This window comes from Passer montanus, unplaced genomic scaffold (genome assembly GCF_014805655.1).
Source record: "Passer montanus isolate IOZ18808 unplaced genomic scaffold, ASM1480565v1 scaffold2, whole genome shotgun sequence".
NCBI lineage: Eukaryota > Metazoa > Chordata > Aves > Passeriformes > Passeridae > Passer > Passer montanus.
In genome coordinates this window covers 10,656,673-10,674,990 of record NW_024366591.1, presented here as the reverse complement: position 1 = coordinate 10,674,990, position 18,318 = coordinate 10,656,673, and positions in this window count along the sequence as shown.

The window sequence follows — 18,318 nt, the reverse complement described above, 5'->3', positions numbered from 1 at the left end:
CTGTCAGAAAGGAGCCAGAGTCAGCACAAGGTTGGTGGCAGGATCCTGTGGGTGAGGTGATAAGTGGAAGCTGGCATAGGCACATTTAGAAAGCAAAAAGCCTTTACATCGGTTCATTTCTTCAGAATACTAGAAAAATAACATGATGAATGGAGTGATTTAACCCCCTATAAATTATGCTGGCACTGTGCATAATCGACAACTGCATCTACCATGCTAAGTAATAATTCTTCTGCATCAGTCAATAAAGAATTCCTAAATTCACATAGCACACACTAACTGTGCCCAAGGAACTATTGCAGTGTATCACATCAATATTTAACAGTCTAATGTCTCCCTAAGCAGGCATTGTCAAGATACACCCAAAGGGCCTCAGCAGAGCTGTAACAGCATCCTGAGTACAAAATCTGTGGAATAAACACTAGTTTAATAGGCTGCAATGTAAGAGAATGTAGCAGGTACTGCCCATAATGCCAGTCATCCATGGGTAATGGGAGAAACTTCCAGATTCAAACAAAACAGATTCAAACTAATGGCAGCAAGACAATCATTCTACCAGTGCTTTTCAAGCACCATATTGGGCACAAATTCACTAATGTAGCCTGAATTAGATAACTGATTATGTTACCATTTTAAATTGCAATCACAAAAGAAAAAAAAAAAAAGAAAAAGAAAACCAGAAAGTCCTCAACTTCCCAGCATCATGGAGAGCTTGACAGGAACCCTTGAGAGGGAGAATTACTAATTAATGCAGCCCTATCCTTCTGTTTTAATTTTGTGGAATGCATGGTGGTGAAGAAGATCATGCTGTATAACTTCCCCCAATAAAGATACTTTTGCAACAAAAACAGGCTTGTTTTCACTCAGAAGCATTTCAACTTGCAGTAATGGCTTCCAAACCCCTCCTAAGATTTCCCCAGAAAGGACATGCTATTTTGGAGGACATGGAAGTGGTACAAATGCAAAAGATCTGAAAATAAAATCTGAATCCTTTCACTTTTCACTATTAATAATTTGTCTGCCTCTGAAGTACTTAAAAAAATTATGTTGTTCTTCTGAATATATATCTATGTAGCCACTTATTCCTGCAAACAGAAATTGTACCACATCATACTGCAGGAAAGACATGAACAACTTCCAGAAACTTCAGGGAAGGAAGGAAGGAAAAGGAAGGGGCAGCCCATTTTCTCAACTATACTTGATCTAGATGAAGCACACAGCAGGAGTTATAGCGCAGGCCTAAACCAGCACCCTCCCAAGTAATCTCAGTGCTACTGTGCTTCTACAGAAAGAGTCAGGGAACAGTGAAGCTGCAGGATGGTGGTTCCAAATGGTTGTGCTTCTACAGAAAGAGTCAGGGAACAGTGAATGGTGGTTCCAAATGGCTGGAGCCATTCAAACTGGACTCTGTGTCCCTCTCCAGTCAACCTCAGCAAACATTTTCAGATCACAGGATATCCTGAGCTAGAAGGGACCCACAGGGATCATCAAGTCCAATTCTTGAGACTGGCACATCTGGGGATTGAAACCACAACTTTGGTGTTTTCAGTATCATGCTCTATTTCTTCATGGAGAGCTGTCATTCCAACAGTTTTTCCAAACATTTGAAGATGTACTTTGGAACAGAGTAAAGGGGACCTACTGGGTTCAGAAATTTGAGTCAGATGTTCTTCAAAATATATGAAGTCCATATATGTTGAAATCTCATTCCCAAACCAGAAAGTTACACACAAATGTCATGAAATACCTGATAAAGCAAGAAATAGCAATCTCCTAAATGGCAAAGCCCAGATTTCTTTGCTCTTTAGGTGCTACAGAGATTTAGATAGGTTTTATCTTATTTGTTTATGCTGGTCATCAAAAGCTGTCTGCAAACCTATCTCAAAAGATCTGCATATAGCATTTATTTTTTTATTCATTTTTCCATGACTTCACAAATAAATATAATGTGGGTTTGGGTTTTTGTTTCTTTGGGTTTTTTCCTTGTTTGCTACATTCTCTATTTCTAATGTAAGGGTAAAGAAGGAAAGAAAGTATGATTGTTCCCACACTTGAATTTATTTGCACAGACTTTATGCTTTGGGACTGCACAGCCAAGAAATACAGAAGTACTAGAAAGGCCTCTGATAAATGTAGCACAGTGGCATTTTTTTATTTGTCTTCATCCAGCCTCTTCCCCTCAGATTTCTGAGTTTCCTTAACACTTTTAATTGAGTAAGTAATCTGGTGATTAAAAAAACTATTTTTCCTAAGTCTGGTCAATAAAAAATAAATAATAACAAGCAAGCATAAAGGAAGATTCATCTGGTAGGTTCCTACCACAGATAAACACAACCATAGACACCAAATTATTTGCAAATGCTAATTTTCAAAAATGCATGAGTAACTTGGGAGTCTGAGCTCCATATTTAAGAGACAGTTGGGAATCTTGCTTCCACTGATTTCTGGGGAAACTCAAGATATTTCTTTCTGAATTAGTGGTATCCAAAACACAAATACCAGTTTGTCCAAGCTTCATTCTACCCTGCCTGGCTCTTCCTCTAATCATACCCTCTACATCCCTGCTAGGAAACCTTTCTTCATCCAAATGAAGACTTACTATCATCCTCCCAGAAAATCCCTGAAATGTGTCCCTCTGACCAGAAAAAGTAATTGCAAACCCCCTATGAGTAATTATGAGCATATCAGTGCCTATGTGAGTTTCTGTGAGAGATTTGCAAACCATCTTGCAATGGCCCTTCCTCCATGATTTGGATATATATTAAATAAATAAATAACACACTTTTAAACTGACTTTCAAATAAAAATATCTATATGTGATGTCACAAAAACTTGACAAAAATCATTTTTAGTAGAAGTTTTTGACAGACATATTAATATAACTCTCTGAGGTGCTTGATAACAGAAACAGCTATAACAGCTGAGAGGAACCTCATCTGAATGGGAAGCTGGGACTTAAAAAGACTTCATAAGCAAATGAGGCAGCTTTACATTGTGGCATAAAAGAGAATGATACAAGAGCAGTCTCCTCTCAGACTGAACTTTCCCCTCAGACTGCAAAGACTTGACAGCTGAAGTGAAAAGAAGCCTCAGTTCTCAGCACGCTTTCCACCCTCAGCAGTGTACTGAGCTATCACACCTCCACAGGGATTCCAGAAGCCAGGAGAAGGTTATCTGCTCAAATTTGACTACTGATCTTTCTTCAGAAGCAATGCTTAACCTTTATTTTCTGAAAAAATGTGTTAAAAGTAACACTTTATGTCTATCAGCACAGAAAAAACCTGCCAGACTATCTAGAGGCGCAACAATGAATATGTAACTATGATTTCTTTGATGCTGTGAGTGAGATTTACTCCTTTTGAACTCAAGGTCTCAGTTCAGGCCTTACCAGGGAAGCCAGCTTTACAACTGTGTGAGGTTCGTGTGCAGCCAACCCACAGAGCTGTCACTGCTTTAATGTCTCTAACACTTTCCAGTATTCCCAACAGATGAAGATCCTCAACTATTTTAGCACAGCTGCCTGAAATACATTGTGAAATACATCCTGAAAACAGAAATAGGACAAGCAGAGCCAAAGATAAAATAAACTATTTCCCATCCACTGAAATCTGAGTAGATGTCACACTTTGGGTTCTGTATAAGGTCCTTGATAACACCAACAATTCCAACACAGAAAACTTCAGTTACTAGCTGAAAGTGCAGACATAACTTCTTTTGCCCAGTGCCACAACACACACTCAAAGGTGAGCCTTGGGTTGGCAAACAATGTCTCTAACATTAGGTTCTAAAGCACAATGGAGCAAAAAATATATTTGAATACACACAAAAAAGCTAATTATTTTAATTCCATCTTTTTTTTTAAGCAGAAAAGGATTTATGCTACAGTTTTGAATCCCAGCTTTGATAAAACAGATAAAATATGCCTGGGTTTTGCCTGAGATTGTTACTGTTACCAAAATATGGGCATAGCAGAATAATGGCATCTAGAGCAGCTCCCAGTGGATATTTTTGTTCAACAACAGACATGTGTGTGAACATATAATGAAATGCCTAGCAAAGGAAGCCAATGGTACAATGAGTGACAATAAAAATAATACACAACATCAAGAGACTCATGCTTCACTAAATTATGTCAGAGGACTGGGGCTGAAGCCATTTATGGGGCACCAGTGGAGCTGCCTCAGTGATGAGATTTAGGGGCCTGCATCCCAATTGCTTTGTGGTCCACAGTGCTGCTATTGCCAGCACAAGGCAAGCATGACATAAAGTCTGCATCACATTTTTTCAGATGATTTAAACTCTGACCCAAGAAGCCTGCCACCACCTCACTCTTCTGACATGACTGTGCCAAGTTAATCATTTATCCTGTCTCTGCTGGTTTACTGCAGAAAGAAGAACAACAGCTTTGCTCTTGAACGCTCTCTGCCCACTTGGCATCAACAGCTCGCATAAGCACAGAAATGTCAGATGATTATCCAGAGAAATTATGGCAAGGAGGGTGGACAGCAAAACGTTGCTATTGTTTCTCATCTCCACTGGCAAGAGAGAAGGAGAATTGAATAAAGTACTCAAAGAAGGAGGACAACAAGGCAGCCACTTTGAAAAAAGGCAGAAAGCTCCAGATGGTTGTCATTTTCACAGAGCTGCCTCAGCTGTTTGTGACACATAAACCTGTACCAGTGCCAAGCTGTCAGAAACACAGTGTGAAGTGGTCAAGCAGAATCATAAATGGGGTCCTTGAATGTACACAGTGGAGTGTCAAATATGAACTTAACAATTTCTCTCTTGAGGCTGCAGTCCAGTATGTCAAAGCACATACATCAAAGGAATTCCAAAAGGACTGGAAAGGGCAAAATATTATTTAACCCACAGGATAATCTACAGTGGAAAACTGACCTATATTATTCAGAGACTATCTATCATTAGCAATTTTTTTCTGCTCTTATTTATATATACTTGCCTCTGTGTGCTCTGACATGTACTGATTTGATGGCAATAAGATTCATCTGTAGTTTTTATTTTTTCATGGATTTTTTTGTGTGAAAATATACTTAACTGTGATTTTCACACTGTTTTAAGAGGTGCAAGGGAAAGGAACAGAGGCTGTACCAAATAAATATTGACTGCGGGTTTCTGCAAAGAAAGTACCTACAAAATAATTAATCAATTGTGTACCTACAAAATAATTAATCAATTACTCATTCCATAAGGAAAAGATGTGATTTGCACCATTAAAGGAGTAGTTCATCATGGCCATATTGGACATGCTCCTGCTCTGAATCAGCCACAGCAGGAGTTTTGTCAGGAATAATTACCCACAGGACTAGCCACAAAAATCAAACTTATTTCAAGGAAGTCCCCAAAGGATAATCATCTCACTGTGAATTTTGTTGACTACTCATGCAGAATGAATCTAAACTAGCATTTCAGTGAAAGAAGGCTCTAAAACTTGGTACAAAGCTGTAAAATTAACTTGTCTTTCAGTCAGCTTTAAAATGGCTCTTCTGATATTCAACAAAGGATGAAAAGAAATAATGTAGAACCCTACCATATGTATATGGGACTTCTAGAATGAGTGTAGGGTCTTTATAGAATGGTAATTCATACATTCAGAGAATTAAATATTTTATTACTTACACAATAGGAAAATTTCTGAATAGGTAGTGGAAACTCAAGTAGTAAACCAACATGACTGTAAAAAGTCCTTAGAAAGACAGAGGGAAGTCAGAAGACAGCACATCAAGCTTCAAACTGTGCTAAGGAGCAACTAAGGCTGACACTTCTCCCCCTGGCTGATGACTGCCTTCCCAGCAGGAGTTTGCACTGGGGTTGTCTGCACAGCATTATCTTTACCTCAGCCCTTCACTCTGTGTGTTAGCCAAGAAAAAATCCACAATGTGCACTTATAGTTCGGGTATGACCCTGCTTGCAAACAAGTAAAACTTGCCCAGGTGTGTACAGTCCATAGAACTCCAGGTTCCAATAACAATGAATATCATGCTTACTACCCTTTTTTGCTCTCGTGGATCCTATATACTGCAGAGCAATCTGGCTGCTATCCAATTAATCACTCAGAAAAGTGCTGAGTCTAAGGGTAACCTACAAGGGGGATTTATGCTTACTTACAGAAAATGTGTGATTAATTTCTTAGGGGTAATGGTGATCAACGATTCATTTTGCCTGCAGACTTGAAAGCATGAAGCTTTTTATCAGTCTGACTAAACCCTCTAGATTAGAAGGAATACAAAATATGTCAAAATAAAATACAAAATCTTCCTGAAGAGTCACACACAACACATATTTTTTCCTAAATCATGTACCTGAATTCATATCATCTTTATGGTAACTTTTACCGAGCAACAAAACCAGAAAACCCTTTAGCCACATTCAGTTCTGTTGTCAGCTCTGGTTCATACCTCTGCTACTCACTGCAATGCATACAGAAATCATAAGAATAATAGATGACATCTGTCAGACTGTAGTGCCTTTGTCACATAAGCCCAAACTGCTAACACTCAGGGAATTCAAAGTGTTCAGCAAATATTTTCTACAGAAAAGTTACTGTAGGATCAGGATTCAGAGTTACATGTCACTATAAAATGGGCTATCTGCCCCGTGTACTAGGAGAAAAACTGGAAGATACACATCAGAGGATAAACCTGCTTCCTCAGAAGATTGCACTGATGACCTGACAGGGCACCTGTTTCCACCAGCAAAGTCTCATTTGCTCATTATATTGATTCATGTGTCTCTCATGAACTTTGTGCTGAACCTAGCACCTGTAATTTACCTCGAGTTTAATCCCTGGACTTTCAAAAAACATCCTTAAAAAAAAAAAAAAAAAAAATCTATTTACAAAAAGCAGCTCCCGAATTTCTAATACAGAGGTTTTAAAAGATTCCCTAAGCTTATGCAGAGCTAGGGCTGTGCTGCACAGACTGTTCACTACTTTTATTAGTGGAAGAATATATATTTTCTCCAGTCTGGCTTTCTACAGCATCAGTATGCCTTTCTACAGCATCATGTATGCAGGCACACATCTGTGCATGTACAGCTGGCTACATATTTTCAGCTAAAAATATTTTAAAATTTAAATTTTTTTAAAAAATTAAAATTTAGAAGATGAAATTTTAATTACAAATGTTTATATGGCATTGTCCGTCACAGCTTTATACATACAGTTAAAAAAAATTTGCAACAGAAAATAAAATTATTTGAAAAAATTAAGAAAAGGGGAATGAAATAAAAGTGAATTATTAAATGGTCTTTAAATTAAATGATTTGTGGAGGACATACTGTTTTACTCTGCTAAGCAGCATTAACAAATAGTAAAAACCAATAAAGATTGGTTAATTGAGAGCAATACCTTTGTTATTTCCTAGCTGCTGACTGAAATGTAGTGAATTAAATCTACGGATTAAAGGAAACACTAGCAAAAAAAAACAACTTTAAAATACCTGAAATGGGAAAGCATATGTAACCTTTCAAAATTTCATATATTCTTCCATATATCTGGCCTTTGCCAATTCTAAACCATTTTCTACAGTGGTAGATAGGATCCCAGGGTCATAGTCTTTCACAAATCAAAATCTTATTTGCCTTGTTGCAGATGATCTAACAGGGACCCTGTCCCTGTTACACAATAGAATTATTCCCACCCTGGTGGAAACTACAGATGGAGCTGGAGCATTCAACCAGACAATGGTATCTTAGGAATAACTCTAGCCATTGTAAACTTGGCAGCTTTATTTGGGGGGGTTTGGGGCTGTTTTCTTGTTTGTTTGGTTTTTTTGGTAGGTCAGTCACAAGATCTGTCTTGGTAACTTATAACATCCATGTTCCCACAGAGATCCAGGATATAGAAAGAGAAACACAATCTCCTCTTCAGGCAGCTGTAAACAGAGCTCACCAGACAAGTACAAATGGCTTACACTTGCATTCTTCATTAAGATCAGTAGATTCGAAAGACAAAAAGGAACAAGCTTATCATAGCACTCTGGTCTTCCACCCAACGTTTGCACATTCCCTGAATTTCTCCTAGTGTCAAAGTTAATTGCTGTGATTTGATCCTTTTTTTTCTAAATTGCCAACGACAGAACACAGCAAAAACATACGTGAGTTGTTACAACAGTTAATCGACTTCTCAGCTAAACATATTTTCTGAATTTTTCTTGTTTCCTCTTCCATGTGCTCGATTTACCATAAAGTAGGGTCACCACTCTGGTATTGTTATCTTTTATACCTGTATAATCACAAAATAAATGTTGCACATTCTGCTCAAAAATCAGAAATAAATTACATATTAAAAACATCTACAATATCTTATTGTTTGTAGAGAGGTATATTTGAAAACTGGTTTGAATTTTCACAGAAAATTAGTAAGAGCAGAAATCTATAAACACAAGGATTGCTTCCTTCCTCAGGGCCAGTTTGTACTTCATACCCATAGGAGTTCACAAAACAAGTCCAAAAGAACAACCAACTTGCTGCTTGTCATGTAAGAGTTAATCACAGCCACAGACCTTTTTCTCCATCAATGTGCTATGGGGTCAAGACGTGGTGCTTATAAATACTGCATGGCATAAGAATTTTTAATATTATTCTTACAAATTTTAGTATTTCTTTGATGAAATAACAACCTGTAAGTTAGTACATTCAAATGGTAGAACTTCTAGTAGTTTTAGAAAGTGAGACTAAATGAATCAGCTTTTACATGCTTACTGTGCCTCATGATTTACCTCACACAGCTTAAGAAGCAGTTTACTGTGGTGCCCAGGCGTATCATGGCATCACTTCACAGGTTTTCAGCAGATAGGGTTGGTCTGCTACATTACCATGGAAGCCCCGTGTCTGGAAAAGTATAAACTTTGTTCAGGATTTGCTTCATTTTCCCTGGCAGTTACAGAACCTCATGGCTGGAATGAAGTACCTTCCACAAGTAGGGAGTTCACTCACACCATGAATTTCAAGCTGCTCCTTCTTTATCTGTAGAGCACTGGTCCAGGGCTCATGTGGCTGCATTTCTCTTCACAGAGAGAAGTTTCCCAAGGATGTTTTCTGGGAATTGCAGCGAGGAACCTCAGAGAAAGAAAAAACAATTCTTATCTCATTTTCTGTTCCTGTGTTGTGCCAAAGTAGAATGCAATATGGAGATTGTTTACCCAAAGTGATGGTGTTTTGTTTCCTTGGCCTGTCAGGGCCAAGCGTGTGTCCAGACTATTGGTCAAGAGACAGTCACAAGATTCTGTTCAGAGCAGTTGAGTGCTTGTGCAGATTCAGTTTAGATGTAGGGTAATGTAGTGTAATATATGATAAAGTAATTAATTAGCCTTCTGATATCAATGGAGTCAGATGCATAATTTTTCCCTTTGTCAGGTTTGTCTTGATCTGAGAGGCTCAAAAACAAATATTTTGTCTTCAGTGTTTTGTGACTAAATTACTATACACTTAATAAAGCAGAAATATTTTCTTATTAGTAATATTTTTTCATACATCCATGTTACAATTGTCCTTTGAAATTTGGAGGGAACCAAATCATTGTAATAATTGATTTGAGAAGGCAAAGTTACTTATACAAATAGTTGGATAGAAGGTGTCTAGGAGACATTTTGTCCCTTAAAAAGCAATCAGTAAACTGAACAGCCCACTGCTCTAACCATGGATTTTTTCACATCATATTCATAACTAGAGGGATAGATGCTTTCACAAATGCAGGATGATGATGGAAAGAGCAGACAAAAGCAACAGCTGAGGTGTGAAAGAGAATTTTATTAAGAGAAACTTGACTGTCTGACTTTGCAATATTACAAACATGATTACTGAGGAAATTTCTTTTTGTAATTTTATTTTCTCATTGTAAAATTATTGTACCATGAAAGTCTCCTTTTTAAGGATCTGAGCATAGTTAGTTTGGGGCACTTTTTGCTTTGACTATTCAGGGTAGAAGTACTATTAGAAGAACTAGAACCTACAATAATCCATCTTCCCCCATACCGACCTCAGCAAGCATGGCAGAGCCCCTTCTGATGAAGCTTTCTAGGCTCAAAATGTTTGCTAAAATGGAGGAGATGGGGTGGGGGATGAACAGTGGAAGATCACATTCTTTCTTAATTTGGCAGGGCATAGATTATCACATCTAAAAGTCTTCAAAACCACATTATTAATGAGCACTTGCATTTGCCTTTGAATGAAATACTTTCAGCTGACACTTGAGGGGGTGTGTTCAGAGAACGAGGTGTGAACAGGAAACTGGAACTAATACAAGGATTTCTGCCTGGCTGTGAGAGGGGCCATTTGTCTGTCAGAGGTCAGTAATTAGATAGATAGATAGATGGACAGACAGACAGACAGAGAGATTAGATAGATAGATCTAATAGAGAGAAGACAGCTGGAACACCTAAGGAGGAAGCCAGAGGCATAGTCTGATCAACAATATCATAACTATACCAGATGCTATATTTTTCACCACATATCATATCTTTAACTGTGATCTCTGCTACTTTATCTGAAGCAACAGAATATAAACAAATCAGCATTGTTCAATTATCAGGGCTGAGTTGGGCTATTAACATCAATTTAAAATCCAAAACGTTTTAAACAAACTACTTACCAGATTTGAGACGATATTCTCTTTGAGGATGTGAGAGGACTTGAAGACATTGCAATTGGAGGAGGAAATTTTTTTTCATTGGATCTTTTTTGCTCTTTGTGGGGTTTTTCAGGTTTGGTTTTTGGGAAGGTGGGGAGGTGGGGAGAGGGGTCAGGGTGCTGATTTTTTCATTTCTTTTGTTGGTTTGGGGTTTTGGGTGTTTGGGCTTGGGGGTTGGATTGGGTGGGGTTTTTTACAGCCAGAGCATAGTCAAGTTTCACAGATACAGCTTCTAGAAATTATGTTTGTATTTTATAATAAAAAGGGAAGAACAAATATCACCAAAATAAAACATCATCTGTAGTTAAAAATATGTTGCCTCACTTCTTGCACAGTAAGTGTTTTCCATCTCTCTCATGTTCTTGATTTTATTTCTTACAGAATGCCTTCATTTCACCAAAATCATCAAAAAATACTTTTAGCCTGTGAAGGTTTCTTAGCCTTCACATTGGTAGAAAGGTTTAAATGTTATTGGCCTGCTACGAATGCAATCCTACTATTCTTGGAGGACTCTGCATAATATCTGAACTTTCCTCAGTTCGTCAGTTGAAAAGATACTGGTCAATAACTTTTATTATACTTCTCCCTGCAGTTTTTATTGTCTCAGGGTTGTTCTCTTCAGTTTCAGTGAGGTTAGAAAACCTAAAGGGCAGGTCTGAGGAAAAGGATGTTCTGAACTTGAAAGTTCAAATAGGTTTTTTGAGATTCACACACCTCTATTCTTTTTTACATTATTAAATTCTTCAAAGTTCCTACTCCATATGATCATTTACAGTTCTACTCAAGTGCAGATGCTTCTATAACAACTTGTGTAAATCAAAGTAGGCATACCAAAATTAATTACAAGGCTGGCTTTTCATGTGTATAATTCACCATATCAATTATTTACTAAAGGTCCTAACTGAAGTGCCTAGAGTGTAATTTAGTAAAAGGTCCTTTATGATACCAGAAGGAGCAAATATTTTTGAAAGGCTTTAAGTTATCTTGCCAGCAAAGTCAATGACCATCTGCCCAAAAGAAAAAAAATAATTTCAGAGTCATAATAGCATAGAATTTTCAAGTTTAAGATATTACATTTTTATCTTTAGTGTAAAGGGATCCATCACATATCATAGAATCAAAGAATAGTTTATATTTGGATCTTAAAGATCACTGAGTCTCAGCTCTCCTGTCTGGTATGTCTTGTCCTCTACTATGAACACAATCTTTCTTAAAGTTTGCAAAAACCCAGATGAATATTTAAGGAGTCTGATTTTTACTTTTCTTGAAATTTCTATGACTTGAAAAGAGACATGCACATCTACAGCAAGCTACATTTTACACTGAAAGCACCAAAACAGTAAATCAAACAGTAAAATTGTCTGAAGTGGCACACAGAAATTTGTCTCCTCTTCAGAGAGCTCTAGTTTCAGCATCATAGCTGTCCTACAATAAGAAAGTTATATTCATACTGAAAAGGCAGCATTTGCAAACATATATAGGCATAACCCCAAAGAAAGCAAAGACATGCTAGGAGTATGTGCATGATGTGTCTTAAGGAAGAAAACTACAAATATGTGAAAAGAGAGGAAGTAGTTTTGAAAAACCTTTACAGTGACACATCAGTTTCCATCTACTGGTATCTCTGTTCTTAGGTAATTACTGCATTTGGTCTTCTCTTACAAATAGAAAACTGAATTAAGAACTCAGTCATTAAATTTACAAAAACAGAAGAAATTCCACCATTCACGTCAGCAACATCCACAAGCATGTCTGATTTTGCACACTGGTGTTCTGCAACAACAAAAATTTTCAGCAGCCATAATTGTGGTTAATGTGATCCTTATTCTCTCACACTATAACTTCTGCAAGATGTGACAAACTAGTGCTGTGGAAACACACTCTTGCCAGATTCTTCAGCAGATGACAAAATTATGCAGTATCTACCCCCTAGTCTATAAGATACTGAAAGTGGCAGTGGTGTGTCTTCACATATTGTTGAGAGTACACACTAGGAGCTCTACCATTAAGCCAGGCCTAATGCAAGTAGAAAGAGAGAGCTGTGGTTTTGGAGAATATAGCCCAGCCACAGGCAAACGTGCACCGGCAAAAAGGGAGACCATGTAAAATATATATTTCTCTTGAATTGTTTTGCTTTAGTTAAATTATTTTTATTATGAACACGGTGTTTATAGCCACACATAGAATAATTTCTTCGGAGGGATTTGAGCTATAAAGGATTATGTTTATACAAGGCTTCCCTTTTTGCATTTAGAATGACCTCTAATTTAAATTGTTACAGGCAACTGCTCTAACTCTCATTATTTTACAGGTCCTCTTTATTTATGTCATGCCTCATTATCACCTCCCCTAGGCTAATGTATTAGTAAAATTTCATCTGCAGCTGTGGTATGCAAGGGAATAATATTTAAGTTAAGCCATTAAGCCATTTGTCCTTACGAAGCCTTTAAACTTCCTTATGAAGTCAATACAAGTTCAATCCTTTCATGTTTTTCAAGTTTAGACTCAAGGCCAAATCACAACATTGAAGACAATCTCTCAGATTAGAAACTGTGCTTACATAGCCTAGACATGAGGACCCTGAAAATTTTTGAAGACTGACTTTTGAGTTGATTACATGCAACTTTTCCCCTCTAATTTTTCATATCTCACTTCTCAAATATACTTCATTTCAAGAATTTGCATTGCAATGGAGGAGCTTTTGGCAAATGAAGAATGTTGTAAATCATACAGCATAATGCAAGGTAAAAGCTACATTAAAATTCACTGTGCTACTCTACAGGAATCTGTAGCAAATATATGAGTAACATAAGTTCACATGTGTCCACTAAAGTAGTCTGTGCTGTGCACTCATCCATTAATGGAGGGAAACAGAGTGGTGCTTAAATAATGCATACAGATTCCACAACTGCTCAGGACTGAAAATGGATACCAATGCAATAAATCAATTAAAAATGAAGCCAAGAACTGTAAAATTTCAAATAATAACTTTGTCATAATGGCAGAACTAACCTCTGTTATGAAGTGGGGAAAAAAAAAATTAACTGGACAATGATGAGTTCCCAGCAATGCATCTAAAACCAAAATACTTGACATAAGCAATAGGACTCACTTTAATACTACCTCATTGTCTCATGAGAATAAATCTACTCCATTACTGTAATACACGTGAGTGCCTAAGATGTCTTTTACCCAGACACTGATTGAGCTTGACTTTCCTTATTTAGGAATGGGTCACTAATTCAGCATTATGGAAATGAAGGAAAATAGAAGACACACAGAAGACACAGTCTCATCATATTGTTGTATGTCCTCTTGGTTTTGTGAATTTTCAGTAATCCACAATTGTGTCACAACTTTCTCACCTTTTTATTCCGCTTCATTTTTTTTCTGCTCCATTTAATTATTTTTTGTTTCTCTTGCTTTCAATTATACAATAAAGGAGACAATTCTGCATGACAGGAACACAAATTGCACAGGAGTTAGTCACACTCTTGGTGTAAAATCATTCCACAGATTTCAGAAACCTTAAAAGGTCAATATTGTTTACAGGGCAACAAGATAAAAACATGAAGATCAATAAACTAGATACAGCTTCAAGTGCAAATAATTCAAAATTTAAAAGCACAGCAGAGAGGTGAAAGTCAGAGGCAGTATTGAAAGGTGTATAAAAATGCATGACAATCAGACTGGTGAGCATGCTAGCTGTGTCCAGCATCCTTCATACTGGGGAGGAAGATAACTCTATTCACCAAGACAGCATTATAGATTGCCATCGAGCCTTTGTGTGAGGTCTCAGTTTATGCCCTGGAGTGTGAACCTTGGTTTCCCTGATTTTATTTGGAATAATGTTGCTGGTAATAGGAATTTGGCATTCTCCCAAATCCAATAGAAGTGTTATTTTGATGGTGAAAACATCTTCCAGATCTATGCTATGCACTGCACAAATGCTATAAAAAGACTGTGCTTTGTGAGATGGTGCATTGCTTACACATATATTCACAACTTTGAAATATACTCCTTGGATACATTTCACAGATATAGTTAATACTTTTTAATACTTTTTTTTTGTTAAATCTTTTATCCTCTCATCTCCCACGTCTTAAGTCAAAGTTTTACAAGACAATTTTTATTTCAAATTCTGGACAGCTTTGTAGAGTCATCCTTTAAAAAATGCCACTCTCATATATCTTTTCTCCCTTACTCACTGTATATGAATATATACATATATATATATGTATGTGTGTGTGTATATATAAAGAGAAAAAAGAAAGTAATACTTCCCTTTGGTGTGTAATCTCTCCCTGTCCCTGTCTCAATCCATGACACCTTGGTTATATTTTCTCTCCCCTGTCTAGCTGTGGAGGGGAGGGACTGAATGGCTTTTGTGGGTTCTTGGCACTCAACCAGCATCCACCCACTCCAAGTTCAAGCACAGCAATTAATAAAGCTTCATGCCTACCTTAGTATCTTTTTTCACTGATCAAAAGGTGATGTTGCTGCCATCACCCTCTTAACAACATTATTAAACTAACATAAAACAGCTATTAGTAAATGTAGGGTACTTTTGCTCTTCAGTTTGCAGTTGATAACAAAAAATATATTCAAAATATATCATTTTGCATCTTTTTTTCATCCAAAGATTACACACTTCAGCTGACATATCTTGAGACAAGTGAAAATACAGGGCATTTATTAAATACAAAGAGTATACAAGGAATGCAGGGTGACAGTCCTGAAAATACTCACTTGTTTCCCTTTCCCAAAGCCATAAACATCACTGAGTGAGTCTTCACTGCAGTCTGTAAAAGCCTGCTGAAGGGTCCCCATTTGCCTTTGTGAGGCAGAACTGTATTAAGAAAAAACACTGTGGTAATTACTGTATTTTGTAATTTCTATGCAAATTGTATGTGGGACTTCAAGTTGATAGTTGAAAAAGGCTGATGTTCTCTTGCATTTGTGAGTCCTGTGACAGGAGTCATCGTCAGTAACCAGGGAGAAACCAGTCTCTCACAGGTTCTGTCTTTTTTGCTCTTAAACGGTAGGGCAAAAGTTTTGCTCTTTTTCTCTCTTGCATCCTCTATTGTTCATAAAACTTTGTTTCTAGAATCCAAGAAATTAATTCCAACTGAGTACCAACACTTCTTTCACATTTAGAGGAGATAAGCTGTATCAAGTCACATCTTTTTTTATACAATTCATCATTCTTTAAGTTGTAAAACTGTGGAAATACAGGCTGTTTTTTCTAACATCTGAACCATGTAAACAGGACATTAATTCCACTTGCAGCAAAACCAGTGTCTTTGTGTGCAAGAGAGGGGTGTTCAATAAAATGGATGATGACTATGGGCTTTAATAAGTCAGGAGAAATGAACTTTTAATGGTTTTATGCTAGATGTAATTTTTTAACAGACAGCCATATCTTGAGGCAGTCTCTAACACTTCTATTCCAATCTGTTCAGTGTGTTCATCATCTGATGAAATTGTTATAACACTGTATAAATGTTCTTCCCATTTACCCCAAAGGAAAGAAGCCCGTAAATTCTGACTGTCTGAGGCATTCAGAGGTAATACTGCTCTCCTTCAGTATAACAGAAAGTCATCTCGCTCACCGGAGTGAATGGTACCTACAACAAACATCCATAAAAAATTAATGACAGGAGCTGTTTCTTCTTCCATGGTTGGTGCTCTCTAGAATTTCAATCCATGTTTCTCCATTCAAGAAAGTCAGTTGTATTCCCTGGCTTGCCCTGCAGGACAGCAGATGTATTGGTCTTGGAATGCCCTTTCATCACCCTGAACACAAGCTGTAAATCCAGCTCTTGCTTCTCACAGGCAGTGACCCTTCCTCACAAGCACAGTGAGGCTCATGGGTCCAGCTTATCACACGGGCTGGAGAAGCTCAATGTGTTCAGAAACAGCAACTCGCATCTCACGAGTGCTGAAAGGAGTCTCACCTGGAAGGTGTTTGTCTACTAACCTGTTACTGGAAATGTCCTTTGACTCAGAGATTTGTCAAACTTGATAATGAAAACAAGAAATAAAAGAAGCAACATCTTTTCAATTTTGTCCAATTCAAACTCTCCAGAGGGGAGAAGAGCAAATAGGAACCAAGCAAAACTAACATTCTATAGTATACTAAAATAGAAACCTTCCTGAGCAATTTGTTGGTAATGTTTAAGGGCACGTCACTTCTTACAAATAGGAATCCTGCAAGTAGCTTTAATGTGAACAATTAAAAATAAAAACATCTTCTGCTACATTTCAGTGATGTATTCCTTTCAGCTGAAAGTGTCTGATTTCCAGTATTGTTCTCTTACCTTAAAGGAAAAGAATCTTCAAAACTCTGATTTCTGGCCTTTACTGCTAACAAAAAACAATACTTTTTGTTTCTTCCTCAGTTCTCCTCTGATTGCACATGAATATGTATTAAGGACAACTTGGACTTTGTGTCACCTGGGCAAAACATTGTCATGTTAGTTTTAAAGCTGATTCACTAAGGCCACAGGTTTTGGAAATGAATGCCTACAGCTTGACATCTACAATACATGACCCAGACATCTGAACAATTAGCAAGAAGCTCGTATTGAATGCAGAGGAGAATACCAATTCTTTCAACTAGCTCAGTTTCAGATACTTTGGTTGTCATTAGGTAAGCAATCTAAACACACTTTCAGAGGTAGTGAGTAAGCAGAGAATCTCAAGCTCATGCCCTGTAGTTTTCTGGTCTGAGGTGACTTGAAGTATAACATATGAACTCACTAAGAAAACAGTTGTAATACTGAAAACATAAACAATGGGGAAAACTCACTACACCATATCATGGTTTAACCCAGCCTGCAGCCAAGCCCAAGGCAGCTGCTTGCTCATTCCCCCACCAGTGAGATCTGGGTGAGAGCAGAAGTGTGAAAGCTAGAGAAGACATGGGCTGCACTAAAGACAGTTTAATTGGGAAAGCAAAAGATGTGCATGAAAGTTAAGCAAAACAAGGGATTTCATTCCCTGCTTCCCATGGGCAGGTGGGTGTTCAGCCATCTCTCCAAATGTCCACTCCTTCCTCCTTTTCCCCCTGACTTCACATACTGAGTAAAATGCTCTATGGTCTGGAATGTCCCTCTGGTCAGCTTCAGTCACCTGTCCTGGCTGTGCCTCCTCCCAGCCGCCCCATCTTCCTCACCAGCCTGGCCTTAAAAAAAGCAGAAAAGTCCTTGGCTCTGTCTAAGCCCTGCTCAGCAATAACAAAAACATCTCTGTATTATCAAAACGGTGTTCAGCACGAACCCAAAACACAGCCTCCTGCCAGCCACTGGTAAGAAAATTAACTACTGCAGCTGAAACCAGGGCACACCACCAGTCCTGTATCCAAATGTATAGAAAGCTGAAGTGTCCTTTCAGAGGTGAAACAGGCGCAGCAGGAAGAGGGGAGGAGAGGAGCCTTCTTTTATTAGCTGGTATGCTCGTTATCTAGCCTTATGCAACCTAAACTGTCTCTACTCCCACAATAATGCAGCTTCTCCCTGAACACCATGGGTGTCCCTCCTAAACCATGACTCAATCATCTCTTCTGTCCCTTGAGCCATACAAAAACATCTTCAGTTTCCTCTCAGGTTCCCAGAGCTTTGATAGCAAGAGCCAGAAAAGCCAACTCTTAGGAAGCCAAGCTAAAGATA